Below are 17,977 nucleotides of genomic sequence, written 5' to 3'. Positions count from 1 at the left end.
TCAAAAGGAAGACGGACAATGATGGTAAATGTCACCATTAAGAAAGCTCGACTTGTCGTTAAGATGTTTTCCGACAAGTTCAAGGAGTTGACTACGATGAGATTTTCTCACTCGTAGCGATGCTAAGAGTCTGTTGGAATTATATTAGCGATTACTGCATTATTTATGAAATCTTGCAGATAGGATGTCAAAACATTGTTTCCTCGACAATTTTAATGAGGAAAGGTTGTATGTGATACAACCGGAAGGTTTTGTCAATCCCGAAAGATGCTAATAAGTATGCAAAGCTCCAGCAATCCTTCTAAGGACTGGAGTGAGCATCTCGGAGTTGGAATGTATGCTTTGATGATGATCAAAAATTTTGGGTTTGTACAAAGTTTATGAGAAACTTGTATTTCCAAAGAAGTGAGTGGGAGCACTATAGAATTTCTGATGAGTATATGTTGTTGACATATTGTTGATCAGAAATGACGTAGAATTTCTGGAAAGCATATAGGGTTATTTTGAAAGTGTTTTTCAATGGAAAGCATGGATTAAGCTACTTGAACATTGAGCATCAAGATCTATAAGGATAGATCAAAATGCTTAATAATACTTTCAAATGAGCACATACCTTGACATGATCTTGAAGGTGTTCAAGATGGACCATTCAAAGAAGGAGTTCTTGCCTGAGTTGTAAGGTACGAAGTTAAGACTTAAAGCTCGACCACGGCAGAATAGAGAGAAAGGACGAAGGTCGTCCCCTATGCTTAAGACGTAGGCTCTTCAGTATGCTATGCTGTGTACCGCACCTGAAGTGTGCCTTGCCATGAGTCAGTCAAGGGGTACAAGAGTGATCCAAGAATGGCTCACAGGACAGCGGTCAAAGTTATCATTAGTAACTAGTGGACTAAGGAATTTTCTTGATTATGGAGGTGGTAAAAGAGTTCGTCGTAAAGGTTACGACGATGCAAGCTTGACACCTATCCGGATAGCTCTGAGTAGAGAGACCAGATACATATAATGGACCAATAATTTAGAATAGCTCCAAGTAGAACAGTTGTTTGGAATAGCTCCAAATAGAGCGTGGTAGCTGCATCTAGGAGATGACATAGAGATTTGTAAAGCACACACGGATCTGAAAGGTTCAGACCCGTTGACTAAAACCTCTCTCACAAGCAACATGATCAAACATAAAACTCATTGAGTGTTAATCACATAGTGATGTGAACTAGACTACTGACTCTAGTAAACTCTTGGGTATTAGTCACATGGCGATGTGACCTGTGAGTGTTAATCACATGGCGATGTGAACTAGATTATTGACTCTAGTGCAAGTGGGAGACTGTTGGAAATATGCCCTAGAGGCAATAATAAAAGTATTATTATTATATTTCCTTGTTCATGATAATTGTCTTTTATTCATGCTATAACTGTATTATCCGGAAATCGTAATACACGTATGAATACATAGACCACAATATGTCCCTAGTGAGCCTCTACTTGACTAGCTCGTTGTGATCAACAGATAGTCATGGTTTCCTGGCTATGGACATTGGATGTCGTTGATAACGGGATCACATCATTAGGAGAATGATGTGATGGACAAGACCCAATCCTAAGCCTAGCACAAAAGATCGTGTAGTTCGTTTGCTAGAGCTTTGCCAATGTCAAGTATCTCTTCCTTTGACCATGAGAGCGTGTAACTCCTGGATACCGTAGGAGTGCTTTGGGTGTATCAAACGTCACAACGTAACTGGGTGACTATAAAGGTGCACTACAGGTATCTCCGAAAGTATCTATTGTTTTATGCGGATCAAGACTGGGATTTGTCACTCCGTGTAAACGGAGAGGTATCTCTGGGCCCACTCGGTAGGACATCATCATATGCGCAATGTGACCAAGGAGTTGATCACGGGATGATGTGTTACGGAACGAGTAAAGTGACTTGCCGGTAACGAGATTGAACAAGGTATTGGATACCGACAATCGAATCTCGGGCAAGTAACATACCGATAGACAAAGGGAATTGAATACGGGATTGATTAAGTCCTTGACATCGTGGTTCATCCGATGAGATCATCGTGGAACATGTGGGAGCCATCATGGGTATCCAGATCCCGCTGTTGGTTATTGACCGGAGAACGTCTCGGTCATGTCTGCATGTCTCCCGAACCCGTAGGGTCTACACACTTAAGGTTCGATGACGCTAGGGTTATAAAGGAAGCTTGTATGTGGTTACCGAATGTTGTTCGGAGTCCCGGATGAGATCCCGGACGTCACGAGGAGTTCCGGAATGGTCCGGAGGTAAAGATTTATATATAGGAAGTCCTGTTTCGGCCATCGGGACAAGTTTCGGGGTCATCGGTATTGTACCGGGACCACCGGAAGGGTCCCGGGGGCCCACCGGGTGGGGCCACCTGCCCAGGGGGGCCACATGGGCTGTAGGGGGGTGCGCCTTGGCCTACATGGGCCAAGGGCACCAACCCCAAGAGGCCCATGCGCCTAGGGAACCCTAGAGGGAAGAGTCCTCGAGGGGGAAGGCACCTCCGAGGTGCCTTGGGGAGGATGGACTCCTCCCCCCCTCTTGGCCGCCGCACCAGATGCCATCTGGAGGCTAGCCGCCGCCCCTTGGGGTGGGAAACCCTAAAGGGGGCGCAGCCCTCCCCTTCCCCTATATATATGAGGCCTAGGGGCTGCCCATAACACGCGATTTGATCTCTCGTTGGTGCAGCCCTGCCCCTCTCCCTCCTCCTCTTCTCCCATGGTGCTTGGCGAAGCCCTGCGGGATTGCCACGCTCCTCCACCACCACCACGCCGTTGTGCTGCTGTTGGATGGAGTCTTCCTCAACCTCTCCCTCTCTCCTTGCTGGATCAAGGCGTGGGAGACGTCACCGGGCTGTACGTGTGTTGAACGCGGAGGTGCCGTCCGTTCGGCACTAGGATCATCGGTGATCTGAATCACGACGAGTACGACTCCATCAACCCCGTTCACTTGAACGCTTCCGCTTCGCGATCTACAAGGGTATGTAGATGCACTCTCTTTCTACTCGTTGCTGGTCTCTCCATAGATAGATCTTGGTGACACGTAGGAAAATTTTGAATTTCTGCTACGTTCCCCAACACAAAACAGGACTTCCCATATATAAATCTTTACCTCCGGACCATTCCGGAACTCCTCGTGACGTCCGGGATCTCATCCGGGACTCCGAACAACATTCGGTAACCACACACAAGCTTCCTTTATAACCCTAGCGTCATCGAACCTTAAGTGTGTAGACCCTACGGGTTCGGGAGACATGCAGACATGACCGAGACGTTCTCCGGTCAATAACCAACAGCGGGATCTGGATACCCATGTTGGCTCCCACATGTTCCACGATGATCTCATCGGATGAACCACGATGTCAAGGACTTAATCAATCCCGTATTCAATTCCCTTTGTCTAGCGGTATTTTACTTGCCCGAGATTCGATCGTCGGTATACCGATACCTTGTTCAATCTCGTTACCGGCAAGTCACTTTACTCGTTCCGTAACACATCATCCCGTGATCAACTCCTTGGTCACATTGCGCATATGATGATGTCCTACCGAGTGGGCCCAGAGATACCTCTCCGTTTACACGGAGTGACAAATCCCAGTCTCGATCCGCATAAAACAATAGATACTTTCGGAGATACCTGTAGTGCACCTTTATAGTCACCCAGTTATGTTGTGACGTTTGATACACCCAAAGCACTCCTACGGTATCCAGGAGTTACACGATCTCATGGTCAAAGGAAGAGATACTTGACATTGGCAAAGCTCTAGCAAACGAACTACACGATCTTTGTGCTAGTCTTAGGATTGGGTCTTGTCCATCACATCATTCTCCTAATGATGTGATCCCGTTATCAACGACATCCAATGTCCATAGCCAGGAAACCATGACTATCTGTTGATCACAACGAGCTAGTCAACTAGAGGCTCACTAGGGACATATTGTGGTCTATGTATTCACACGTGTATTACGATTTCCGGATAATACAGTTATAGCATGAATAAAAGACAATTATCATGAACAAGGAAATATAATAATAATACTTTTATTATTGCCTCTAGGGCATATTTCCAACAACAATGTGCTGAGAATTAGACGAGGATAGCACTGTGATCGAGTTCATACCCTAGTTCGGCGGTGAACTTGCTACGGCGGCAACGACGGAGAAGAATTCCGTTGACGGCGGCGGAGACCAGCAACAGGAGGCGGCTGGCGACGAAGTCGACGATCCATAGACCTAGTAGGCAGAGCGAGCTATGCGCGGGCGAGGAGTTTCGGAGAAAGTTTTCCAAAATTTTCCCGTGAGTATATATAGCCCGACACTGTCGGTGTGACCGAGTGGAACAACTCGGTGGCACTGAGATGCATAACTGTTAACAGTTACAGCAACTCGGTGTGACCGAAAAGTTCAAATCGGTTGCACCGAGATTGAAAACCTAGATCGACTTAGTGATCTCGGTAGGACCGAAATGGAGGAATCGGTCAGACCGAAAATCACAAAGAAGTTTTGGAAGTTTAAGTCTATGACGAATCGGGGACTCCGAGTGCTCCTCACACAGAGTGGTTTGAATTTCACATGATCAAATTTTGTGATGCAGCATGAATAGAGTTTGAGACGATAAAAGCATAGATAGCTAGAGAAGGTTCTTAGGCATTCTTGTCCATCCACTTGGCCAAAGAAAAAGAAGCCAATCAATCAAAACAACAAGTGGATGTCCTCGAATGAGTAAAATATGCTTCCAACATGCTCACACAATAAAATGACAAATGAAATATGTGGCAAACATGCATAACCAATTCTAGCATCTATCAAACAATTGGCGATGACTAGGTCATCTATATATGAGTATATTGACTTACGAGTCAAATGAGAACATTTGATCATAGGTCATACTCATCGTTTAAGCTCAAGTGGGGTTACCACTTTTACATAAAGCATTTATGTGTTCACATCATTAGAGTTGCTTTGACTCAATTCTTAGAGTTAATCTCCCCCTAGATGTGAGATCCCCCCTTAGAGGGATAAACTAACCTTGGGTTTTGTCGATGATGACTTCATGTAGGTGTTGAAGATGTGGATGCTCAATGTTGATGTAGATCATTTGGAGCAATCCTTTGGAGTGAGTTGCACTTTCAATACCTACACGGGTTAGTCCCACAAGGAACAAACAAGAATATCCACAGACATAGAGTGATGCACACACAAAAAATGATGTCCATGAAAACATTAGGTTACCTTGTCCCTTGCCTTACCAACATGAGGGTTTGTGACTCCTTGAACTAATGCAAGATGTGGAAGTTGATTGCACTTTCCTTGCCAAAATGATATGAGTGAGGAATGTTGGCGGAGTCACCCTCAAGAACTCTCTAGTTCTTCTTCTTCAGGATCCACATCATCTTGATGGGAATCCTTGGTGTAGTAGTTGTGCTTGATGAAGTAGAACTTGACGTAGTCTTGGGAACCCACTTGACCAAGGCCTTAGGTGCTTCTTCAAATGCATCAATCTCCTCTTGAAGCTTGTCCTTGCCTTTGTTCTTGTGGTCTTGTGGTGGAAGATCTTCTTGCGCTTGTGTTCCCTTGAAGGAAGTAGGATCATACTTCTCTTGTTGAGGAACAAACTTCGTCTTGGGGTATTGATCTTCTTCCCACTCAACTCCATTGGCATTGAACTTTTGTTCAAAACCAACACCTTGATTCTTCCGGTGCCTTCCTTGCTTGCGTACAATTTCCTCGAATTGCTTACTCCCGGCAAGGCTCTTGTATACACCTTTCTCTATAATTCCCTTCAATAAGCTATTTTCTTGCTCAAGTGTAACTTGGCTAAGAGAATCATTAGTGGAATCAAGAGAACTACTAGAAGCAACAATATTGGATTTAGCATTGTTATTGTTACTACTAGAGGAAGAATCTTTCTTGTTCTTGTTACTAGACTTGACTTGAGGCATGTAAGTAGATAAGAGTAAACGCTTGGCAATATAAGAAAAACTTTTCTTGCGAAGATCATCATTGATTGCCTTTAAGAACTCATGCTCTTGCTCAAGATTGAGCTTTTCAAAGCGTAACTTCTCATGAGCCCTTAAAGTTCTCGATGATTTTCGAAGATAGTTTCATGAGCTAACTTAAGAGTGTTTAGTTCTTTAGTTAGAAGCTGAATCTTCTCCTTATCATTGTCATTCGTTTTATCTTGATTAGCATGATTAATTGACGTTTCATCATAGTATTCATCACTAGAGTTGTCAATAAGTAAATCATCTTCACCTAGCAAGTCATCTTCATCACTATTGAAATCAACATACTCGGGATGTGTTACCTTTGGACCTTTGGCCATGAAGCATCTTCCAATTCCTTCAATTGGTGATTCAAATATGTCGTAGGAGTTGGTTGACACAAGTGCTAGACCGGCAACACCTTCATCTTGAGTATGTTCGGAGTCGGAGTGATAGCTTCTCTCGGAGTGATGTTCAGAGTCGGAACCGGATACCCATTCACCAACATGAGCTTGATGTCTTCGTTTTGTGTAGCTCTTTGATGACTTGTCCTTTCTTTCCAAATCCTTGCTTCGCCGGGATGTTCTTCGTTCATAACGATCATCTCTACTCCTCCTCTCTCTTGGTGGTGATTCTTCTCTTCTACTTCTTCTTTTTGGAGAATCTTCTCTTCTTTTGTAGGGTGTCGTACACTCATTGGAATAGTGTCCAGGTCTCCCACAATTGTAGCAATTGCGCTCTTTACTAGAAGATCTTTTGTCATTGTAGGACCTTGACTTAGAGCTTCTTTATTTGCTTCTACTCTTGTAGAATTTGTTGAAATTCTTCACCATTAAGCTCAATTCTTCATTGAAGGTTTGTTTCTCACTTGATGATGTGGGGGCTTCACATGAGGCTTTGTAAGCACCACTTGACTTGTTGTGAAGTTCCTCCTTATCCTCGAGTGACATCTCATGAGCAACAATTCTACCAATGACTTCCGTTGGCTTGAGATTCTTGTAATTGGGCATAATTTGAATGAATGTGCACACGGTATCATATTTTCCATCCAATGCTCTTAGGATTTTCTTGATGATGAATCTGTCGGTCATCTCTTCACTTCCTAAGCCGGCAATCTTATTTGTGATAAGAGCAAGCCTAGAGTACATTTCAGCGACACCTTCACCATCCTTCATTTTGAACTTGTCAAGCTGACTTTGGAGCACATCCAACTTGGATTCCTTGACGGAGTCGGTACCTTCATGCATATCAATCAAAGTATCCCAAATTTCCTTTGCATTCTCAAGACGGCTGATTTTGTTGAATTCTTCAGGGCATAAACCGTTGAAGAGGATATCACAAGCTTGAGCATTGTATTGCAGCATCTTCAATTCATCCGCGCTAGCTTCACGGTTCGGTTCTCTCCCATCAAAGAATTCACCTTGCAAGCCAATACAAATAATAGCCCAAACGGCGGGGTTATGTCCGAGAATATGCATTTTCATCTTATGCTTCCAACTAGCAAAATTAGTACCATCAAAGTAAGTACCTCTACGGTGATAATTTCCCTCGCTAGACGCCATACTCTCCTAGGTTGTGAAACCAAGGCTATGACCACCAAAAGCTATGGAAATCAAAGCAAATGGAGACCAAAGCTCTGATACCACTTGTAGGACCTTGAAGTATGTCTAGAGGGGGGGGTGATTAGACTACTTGACCAATTAAAAACTTAACCTTTTCCCAATTTTAGAGTTTGACAGATTTTAGCAATCTTTGGACAAGTCAAGCAATCATCACACAATTCAAGCAAGCATGCAAAGAGTATATAGGCAGCGGAAATTAAAGCATACAACTTGCAAGAAAGTAAAGGGAAGGGTTTGGAGGATTCAAACGCAATTGGAGACACGGATGTTTTTGTCATGGTTCCGATAGGTGGTGCTATCGTACATCCACGTTGATGGAGACTTCAACCCACGAAGGGTAACGGTTGCGCGAGTCCACGGAGGGCTCCACCCACGAAGGGTCCACGAAGAAGCAACCTTGTCTATCCCACCATGGCCGTCGCCCATGAAGTACTTGCCTCACTAGCGGTAGATCTTCACGAAGTAGGCGATCTCCTTGCCCTTACAAACTCCTTGGTTCAACTCCACAATCTTGTCGAAGGCTCCCAAGTGACACCTAGCCAATCTAGGAGACACCACTCTCCAAGAAGTAACAAATGGTGCGTTGATGATGAACTCCTTGCTCTTGTGCTTCAAATGATAGTCTCCCCAACACTCAACCCTCTCTCATAGGATTTGGATCTGGTGGAAAGAAGATTTGAGTGGAAAGCAACTTGGGGAAGGCTAGAGATCAAGATTCATATGGTAGGAATGGAATATCTTGGTCTCAACACATGAGTAGGTGGTTCTCTCTCAGAACTGGTAAGTTGGAAGTGTAGGTTTGTTCTGATGGCTCTCCCCACGAATGAAGAGGAGGTGGAGGGGTATATATAGCCTCCACACAAAATCTAACCGTTACACACAATTTACCAATCTCGGTGGGACCGAATCAACAAACTCGGTCAGACTGATTTAGTAAACCTAGTGACCGTTAAGATTTTCGGTGGGACCGACATGCAACTCGGTAGGACCGATATGGTTAGGGTTAGGGCATAACGTAATCTCGGTGAGACCGATTACACAAACTCGGTGAGACCGATTTTGGTAATTAGCTAACCAGAGAGTTGGTTAGGTAAACTCGGTGGGACCGATTAGCTCTTTTCGGTGAGACCGAAATGTTACAAAAAGGAAACAAAGAGTTTACATTGCAATCTCGGTGGGACCGATCGCTCACTTCGGTTAGACCGAAACGTTACAAAGGGAAACAGAGAGATTACAATCCCATCTCGGTGAGACCGAGATCCCTATCGGTGAGACCGATTTGCCTAGGGTTTGTGGCAGTGGCTATGACATTTGAACTCGGTGGCGCCGGATAGAAAGTATCGGTGGGACCGATATTGACTTTAGGTTTAGGTCATATGAGGATGTGAGAAAGTAGTTGAGGGTATTTGGAGCATATCACTAAGCACATGAAGCAAGAGGCTCATTAAGCAACACCTCATCCCTCCTTGATAGTATTGACTTTTCCTATAGACTTAATGTGATCTTGGATCACTAAAATGTAAAATAAAGAGTCTTGAGCTTTTGAGCTTGAGCTAATCCTTTGTCCTTGATATTTTGAGGGTTCCACTTTCATCATCCATGCCATGCCATTCATTGAGCTTTCCTGAAATATTTGTCTTGGAATAACATTAGCTCAATGATCTATATGTTGTTATGAATTACCAAAACCATCTAGGGATAGTTGCATTTTCATACATGCACACCCTAACACACACACACACACGCATACACACACACACACAATAAAAAATCAAAAAAATTGAGCTTACCCTAAAACAATCAATAAAACATGAAGATCTTCAGAGCTCGGTGTCATCATCTTTGAACCATGCGAGAAGACCCCTACAACACAAGAATCTGCAACCACATCCTAACAGGTCATCGTATTCGACCATAGCATGGTTTAAAACTATGTTTCAACTTTATTTAAAAAGTGTTTAATATGTATTCAGAAAAATATTCAAAAAATATTAACCATGTATTTTAAACATGTTAAACATGTATAAAAATGTTTATATGTATGCTAAAAATTTACAATTTGTATGAAAAAAGAGATATCAGAACATATATTTGGAAAAATGTTAATGATGTATTTGAAAAATGTTCCTGGTGTATATGGAAAATGTACAATGTGTACAAAATATTTAAACATGTGTTAATAAAATAAAATAAAAAACCAAAGAAAACCAATGAAAGGAACAAAGAAAAAAAAGCCTAAGAAAACCACTGCAAACAATGAAAACCCCGACAAGAAACCACATAGAGAAAACACACATCCGCAGTTCTAGGACTGGGCCGGCCCAATAGCCCCCGTGCCACAGGCGAGTCAGAGTTATGCCTCGTAATAGGCGATACATAGCTCTGGCGGACACCACAAGCCGCCTCATATCTCAAAAGCAGAAAAAAAACAAGTCACCTCAGCTTGCATAGTGTTTGCTAAAGAAAAGGAGAGAATATTGGTGTGTTTGAATTGGATCCCTGCTCGACAAAATATAATGGTGTTGGCCAGAGCCATGGCGTGTGTATGGATAAGCTCCAAATATTTGGCTCACCCCAAAACCATGAAGCTCCAAATATTTGGGTCACCCCAAAACCATGAGTTGTTCATGTTGGATCTGTAGCCAAAATGTTGGGGAGACATTGGCGGAGCGCCAAATTTTTGGCTTGCCGATGGTTAGCAGGGCCACCAGATGCAAGAACCGAATGGCCCTATGTGTTGCCCCCTAAATTTGTCCTCGTGCTTAGATTACAACTCTTAAACATCTTAAAGATTGAAAAACAATTTAAAACACCGTCTCATCCAAAAGATGACTGGTTTAAGGGTTTTCGTTTAGGTGTCGCCATGTCAACAAGGTCATACCAGTCTCTCTCTCTCTCTCTCACGTTACATGTTCTCATCCCTTTTTCTCCATGTGAAGCTCCCCCCTTTGCTAGCACAATGTGCAACTTGTCTTAGGAAAAAAAGGCACAACACACAAGTCTTCCCTTAACCATGGCTCACAGTCTAGTCATGGTCCCTCCCTCAGCTCCAACTCTTTGAACATGACATTCCCGATCGAGTAAAGTTTTGGCGGGTATTATTGTGGTCTTGAAGCCTTTGCTGCTCCACCCTTTCAGCCAATAGATCATGGTATGGAGGCCATTTGTGGTAATGACAGGCTCATAGGAGATGATCGACCTCAACAGGGCCATGGGTCATGTATCCTACCTGGTTGGAGCTCACTAGTGTTAGGGATGGCCCCGCTGGTGAGTTTCACTGTCTGTGCAGTCATCGTGAAAGTTGCTCTTGAACAACGTGTTGAAGTGGAGTGAAATCTCATCGGACGATACAAGGATGTCCAAATGGGGACGCCTAAAACCATGTGAAGTGCACCACCGCCGCCTTATGGTATAGCAAGACGTGGATTTGCCACACATGCTCGCCCACTCTGCACATTCCCATCCGCGGAGATGGAGGGGATTTGGCAAGGCTAAACGAAGTAGAGCAAGGGCGGTGTTGGCAGTTGACATGGGTGGTCCCCCCGGTCCTTGCCAGCTCGTCGGGTTAAACCCCATGTTCTTTAGATTCAAGGCGGCGACACGGTTTGTCGTTACCCTCTCGAGGGGTCATTGGAGTGCTCAAGTCCTGGTTGCAACGTGGCAATGTTCTTTTCAGGCATGCTTGAATTGTGACACAAAGTTTCTTCGACATTGGTGTTTGTCATATACTCCCTCCGTCCACGAATAAGTGTACATCTAGTTTTTGTTTTAAGTGAAAGTTTTAAAACTTTGACCAATTTTCTAGAAAAAAATAAAAGCATTTATGACACTGGTCCTCGACGTCTGCTTAACTGGTCTAAACTGCACCGACAAGATCAATGGTCCACGACCCGACGTGAGAGAGCAGAGAGTTCTCTCTGGCGACAGTCCGATGGGGACTTGGTTTCTTGAAGGCGGTGCAAGTTCGCTTTTGGTTGTCTTCTGTTGTCGCTTCTAACTGTTACTCCCGTTCCTAGGTGACAAGCTGGTGTCGTCTAGCCATGCACTTTGTGTGCATGTTTGCCCTTTTGCTTTGTTTCGCCTGATTTTATTTAATTTTCTTTTTGAGACGATCACCTCCATGAGTGACAATTCTATGTGCAAGTTGTGTGGTCGGCTGACCCCATGATATTTTACTAGCAAAAAGGCTCGTGCGTTGCAACGGGAGGAAAAACACACTCATATCTCTAGCTGGGTCAGTTGGACAAACTGTGTGTGGCCGGTTGGTCGGTTATGAGATCGAACCTCCCATTGGCAATTTTATTTTTCTTCGGACCTGAGCCACAATGCGCCGCCAGATGGGCTTCCTCCGTTGGGCCAAAACAGGTGAAGTAACGAAACCAAATAGCGTATGTGAAATTAATTAAAGCGGGACCAAACAAAGCAGGACGAAACCAAGAATATCGCCTCCCTTTAATAGCAGGTATAAATTGGATATAGATTACACCGTTAGATCTGTTTGCACAAAAATCAGGACACTACCCTGCAAAAATTAAATTAAAATAAAAAAATCAGGACACATAAAATGGTGCGGATTTATAAGTGGGAGGAAGTGTTTATGACAGTTTTGCAAATTTCAGGGATTGGGTTGTGTGCGCAGGTGTGTTACTTTAGAAGAAACTATACCTGGCCAAGGGATAGACATCCCGACTGGCCCGACCCAACCCGACCCGGAAAAGCCCACGGGCTGGGCTTGGGCCTGAGATCTAGGCCTGACGGCCGAGCCGAGGCTGGCATATTTGCAATTTAGGGAAGGGCCCGACTCGAGGCTAGGTGGGCTTTTCCACTCATGGGCTGGGCCTGATATCTAGGCCCGACAGTCAGGCCTGGGCCTAGGTTTTTTGTAGCGGGCTTTGTTAGGCCCGGCCCGACATATGGCCAGGTATAGAACAAACTGAAATTTGGGGTGTAATCAGAATTATAAGACAAGTTAAGGGGTAATACGGATTTGGATTTATCCAGGAATAAAATGCTCTCCGAGCGTCACGCCGGCGGGGCTGCAACCAGTCAGCTCGGTCAACGCCGACGCGGTTTCGGCTGCACGGCGGAGGGTGGCGGATGATGCTGGCGAGCACGGCGACAGCTTCAGGTCCCATCTCTTCCCCGTCCTTGCTTTACGTTCGCCTCGTTGACGGTCGCGACCAGATCCCCTCCGCAGTCCAGATCATCTCATCATCGATTTGGGGATAGAATCAGGTATTCAGGGCGGCTGATCGCGTCGAAAGTTTATGGTTCAATTAGTATGCCTCCAACATTTTTTATGCCTTTCTCTGTAATTTCTAAGACCCTCAAGGAGATAATATCCGCCCATATCATCTATAAAGGAGCACATTTGCAAACATTTTTTTTATATTTTTGATGGAATTTACTAGCAGCTACAGTCAGGTGACATCCTAAATAAAATTTACAAAAAATTTATTGCTCTGAACTACACTAAGAAGTATTTTGACAATTGTCAGTCTACACTGGTAGCAGATTTCTACAGCCGGAAAACATAGCATGATACATTATTCTTACTAACCCACCCAGTGTTTAATGTCACTGCTACAACGAATTGGAAGCATCACGAGCATGACCTCGACCTAACGTGTTTTCACTTTAGCTGTTCCTATATAATTGTCGGTATGATCCTTCAAGTACTTCGACATCTCTGTGCTCGTTCCATCTTTCCATTGGAAAAAGTTTCCTCTCAGCAATGCACTTCTTGGCCCCATGCCCTCAACTACATGTGTAGTCAGCCTAGGAAATAATCAAACTCAAAATGGCTGGTCTCTGTCAGTTAACTAGGATCCTCTCTATTTGGCCACCCCTGTCATGTGGAGGAAGTGTCATCTCCATCCGTGTTACACCTGCAGCCAAGCCAGCAGCAGCGTCTCTGAAGACCGAACCATTTCCCTTTGAGATAAACCTGCTTCACTTTGCTCTCTGCACCTTTTTGCACAGGCATCCAGGCATAGGGTTTGAGTAGAAGTATTCCTCCTGTCTTGGACTCTCACCAGGTAATCTGTCATATGGACCTCCAAGTCTATCCTCATGATGCTTCCTCACTTCACTTTGGAATTCATCCCAGGGCATGGAACCGTCGTCGAGTTTGTCAATGAGCTCTACAAACTTCAGCCTAAAAACAAGAAATAAGTTATGACGAAGAATTTTAAGATCAAAATAAATAAATTCCACCTGCAGTTTCCAAGAACTTACCTGTCGGGGTTTATAGTTTTTCTGAAACCTTCGAATCTTCGGTGGCCCTGAACTGCCCTGGCCATATTTCCGTCGTAGGTGTACACAAAGACATCGCTCTGCAGGGCCACGATATAGTCCACAGCAGCTAGCCTGTTCTGGTACAACTCGAGCGGCTCTAGTTCATCTACTGTAGCTAGACTGTAGTGTGTGTAAATGTTTGGGTATTCTGCTTTCAGCGCATCCATGCTGTGTGCCCCGTAAATTTCACCGGCCACAATGTAAATTTTCGTGCTGGAAGGATATCCCATGGCTTTGAGGAACACAGCAGCTTCGCGAGGCGTCATGGGACACCCGCCCTGGAGCCGCTTCTCCTCGCTGTTGATCTCCTTCTCCTTCCAGTGTCTCACTTTGAGTCGCATATCAGTCAGCTCGTCTGCCTCATGAAGTGTCAGGTTGTGGTTGCAGCCAGTGAAAGCCAGCATGTCCTTCTCGTATCTGTCCAATTCATAGGAGAAGCAAATGAAGAATCAAGGATCAGTGATCTGCAGATAATTTTATCGGCAGAAAGAAGTGTTTATTAATCACCTTAAGTGAAGTGCGATGTAATGGTCCGATCCCCTTTTGAGTCTCTCAACTAGGGTAGTACCAAGTTCTTCGATCTCTTTCCTGTACTGAAGCGCTTTGTAGTTTGCACGGCATCGAAGCCTTTGGAGAGAAGGAGCGAGGCCGTTGTTGACAATCCGTGAATCCGTATGGGTAAATCTCACTACTTTGTACTTCTTCAGTATCTTTGAGAAATCTCTGTAAAAGGAAGCCTGCAAAAACAGAGCAAGCGCTTAAACACACGATGAACTTTTGATGTTCCTGCAATCTATATATGATCAGTAAGGACATCTTGACTCTTACCCTGGACCAGGATGTGGGTGCTCTCGCGTAGGGCTTCACCCTCCTATAAGCTGGTGGTAGGGAATCTACAACCACAATGTCCTCCTTCAATGTTTCTCTGAAGTGATCCACGTCGAATATATCTTTGAAGTCACTGTATTCAAAACGACAAATTGTCAGTTCACTCAGTGCATCTGTTTTTCCTACAGGATACGAGCAGCAAAGATGATACTACAACAGACCTTGGATCAGTCCAGAATGACTGATGGTCCAGAGTGGGGATTACCAGTGACGCGTTCATGATCTTTGCCACTGCAACCATATCACTGATCTGTAAGAATAGTTCCAGGTTAGCTGAAAGGCACCGACAAAGAGCAAGGTTTAGCACAAGCATATACATACCCCCATTCTCATCTGGTTTAGCCCGCCGTTTGCGTCGACAATCAGATAGCCGACAGTCGCATTGTCAGTCCCTGCAATGCGCGAGAATATTAGCCGGAGCCGGAGCTGAAGCTGGAAGAAAAATGGGGTGAAGGGTAGAACAAGAAACTTACTGCGCTGATTCTTTGGGCGTACAATGCACTGGCTGTAACCCCCACTATCTGGCTTCATCCATATCTCCGGTATCTGCCCAGGTTTAAGAGGAAACTTCAGTATGGTCAAAGTGAGCACAGCACATGATCTGAGTGAATGCTTGGCTTTCCTGAAAGAGCTTTCTTGGCCGAACATAGGCACAAGATTGTTGGCTGGAAAGTGTCTGCCGGCCCTGCCCTAAACCTATATGCATCATGAAGCCCGTTGGCCCTACCCCCTGGTTTCTTTCTACCCGTGCAGCATCTTTTACACTTCTGGATACTTCAGTATTTTTACGAGGGTTGGTAGGACCTGGTAGTTAGTTGTGTTAAGATGAATATTTCAAAACCAGGACATTACTTGTACACAACGGAGTCGAATGGAGAGCACCTCAGCGATTTCTTTGAATTTATTTTCTGAAAATAAAAGTCATTGCATGGAAAACCGACTCCCTGAATTAGTCAATTATAAACTAATAAATCTATACCAGTGAGGCATCTAGAAATGCGACCACGGAGGGTCTCCTACCCAACCCTGGCATTGCTTCAGAGAACTATAAGTTGTACGAAAAAGTAAATATTTTTCCGTATGTTATAAAATTATCAGCCGACAATTACAAGGAAAACCAACCTCGGTGGTACCGACACACGTCCCTCTTAAACATTTTCTTTTGAGATTTTAGACATTCCATCGTGACTGCGTAGGGACAAAGAAACACCGCAAAGAACAAGAAAAACATGCGCGCATTTTTCAAAAGAAATTTCCTTTGCCACGTACTACATCGCATTGGCTCTGGAACTCACGACCAGTGGTCATACGCTCCAAGTTCCTCGACTCAAGTGGCTCACGCTAGCTACAAGTGCAATCTAAAACAAAATACTGGTCGTTATCACCGGTCTTTTCTCCCGTGTACCCTACCCAGTCGGCAACACGTCTCCTGCGTTTTCTTCTTATCAAGTTCGAGGGTTTACACCGGGAACTCTACGATCGATCAGGAAGCAAATTGGGCAGTGCCTTCTGTTCAGGAACTCTACAGTTCGTTATTACCCATTCTAGTGTGGAATGTTCGGTCGGCCGCATGCATCCCCAACATGGAAATCATCGACTTCAATTCTACTCGCCCAACTTCGAAAATATAAAACTAAGTTCATAATGGTTCATGTACATGGAGTAGTAGTAATAGTGCACTCTAATTGTGAAATTATTCGCCAAAAAGAGTGAAATTGGCGGCAATGGAGGTTAAGCAAGTGAAGTGCGTGTGCGCGCGTGGTGGTTACATGCATGAAAAACCGTTGATAAAAGATGGTTGTAATAAATTAAGGAAGGACTTGACCGAGAGATTAACGTACGCACCGGAGGATCGGCGGGCGGCGCGTGAGTGCCGTCAAGTTCTCCTCCGTCCACCCCATGACGTCGGCGTCGGCCACCTCCACCCTCTGCACGAGCCTGCCGCCCTCCTCGCCGTCGGCGCCGGCCGCGCCGCCGCCGCCGCCGCCACCTCCCCGGCCGCCTTGCGACTGGGAGCCCAGGAAGCCGACGACCGCGACGAGGCCGAGCAGGCACAGCACGGCGGCCCTCATCCAGGCGTGCCACGCGGCGCGCCTCCTCCGCGCCAACAGCGACGCCCTCCCGCCGCAGGCCGCGCCGGCGGCCAGCAAGGGGACGCCGTGGCCGTGGGCGCCCTCGCCTTCCTCGAGGGCGAGGAAGGGGTCGCCGCCTCCGCAGCAGCAGTCGTCGCCCCGCTCGATGTCGTTGAGGCGCCTGCGGTGCGGGCCGGGGCTGGTGGCGGAGGAGGACGACAATGAGGATGACGACGAGGAGCAGCAGGTGGTGGTGGTGGTGGGGGTGGTTGCCGCGGGTGTGGTGGACGACGTCGCGGCCGCGGCCATAGCCCTGCGAGCGAAACCCGGGGCGCCGCGGTATTCTTCGGCGGGGCGCCTAAGAATAGGTCGATCGGGTCCCGGGGAGAAAAGCCCGGGAAAGAAGACGGAGTCGATCGAGCGTGGCGGTGTGGTGGCCTCCTTCTTGCTTTGCTCGATGGTGGCAACCGCCGCGCGCTCTGTGTGTGTGTGTGTGCCCGCGCTGAGAAGACTCGTCGTCGTCTGGATCGATCGATCGATGGGTCTCGTCGTCTCCGCGGGAAGCGTGGGTCGTTGGTTGAGGCCGGGGCGGGGTGGGGTGGGGTGGGGTGGCGTGCTTTTTGTATGCCCAAGTATGGAAGGTGTAGACCGATACGTAGTGGCGGTGGGGAACGTTCCATATGCGGGCCGGCCTCGGCGTGCGTGCGTGGCAAGTCGCACCCAGCTCCGATCGGATTCCATGATGTGACGGCCCAAGTGGTGGTGGTAGGCTCCGTCGTGGCCGAACCGTGGTGTCGTCCGATCGATCGGGGCCGGGGCATAGCGGATGAACGGTTCTGATCAAACCTATGAGAGTAGTAACTGACAAGATGTATCCGACACGGTGAATTATTTGGTGTCCTGATCGGATGACTCCTCGACCGGGCCTGAAACGTTTGTATCCGGTTATGCATATGATATCTGTATCCGATTATGTTTGTGTTTTCTGTGCAAAAAATAATTGGGAGGCACAGGACGTTCGGGCAAGGTTTTGTGACGTGTCAACCCATGGGCTTATTGCCGTTCAGGTTACGGCAAGGATGATTGAAA

General features: G+C 45.9%; 1 long non-coding RNA gene and 1 pseudogene across 2 annotated transcripts; one reads left to right on the top strand and one right to left on the bottom strand.

The window, feature by feature from the left end:
• The first annotated feature begins 12,623 nt into the window (after positions 1 to 12,623).
• LOC119346701 lies at positions 12,624 to 15,411 on the top strand. 2 transcript variants are annotated; one of them, XR_005167885.1, is made up of 2 exons: positions 12,624 to 12,866; positions 14,945 to 15,411. It is a non-coding gene; the product is annotated as an uncharacterized LOC119346701 (long non-coding RNA). The 2 variants fall into 2 exon arrangements; XR_005167891.1 differs by having other exon boundaries at positions 12,634 to 12,759.
• On the bottom strand, positions 13,089 to 17,197 carry LOC119346685 (annotated as a pseudogene).
• Positions 17,198 to 17,977: the final 780 nt, after the last annotated feature.

This window comes from Triticum dicoccoides, chromosome 1B, assembly GCF_002162155.2.
Source record: "Triticum dicoccoides isolate Atlit2015 ecotype Zavitan chromosome 1B, WEW_v2.0, whole genome shotgun sequence".
Classification (NCBI taxonomy): Eukaryota; Viridiplantae; Streptophyta; class Magnoliopsida; order Poales; family Poaceae; genus Triticum; species Triticum dicoccoides.
Note: the sequence above shows the minus strand (reverse complement) of the source record. Positions and strands in the feature narration are given on the sequence as shown.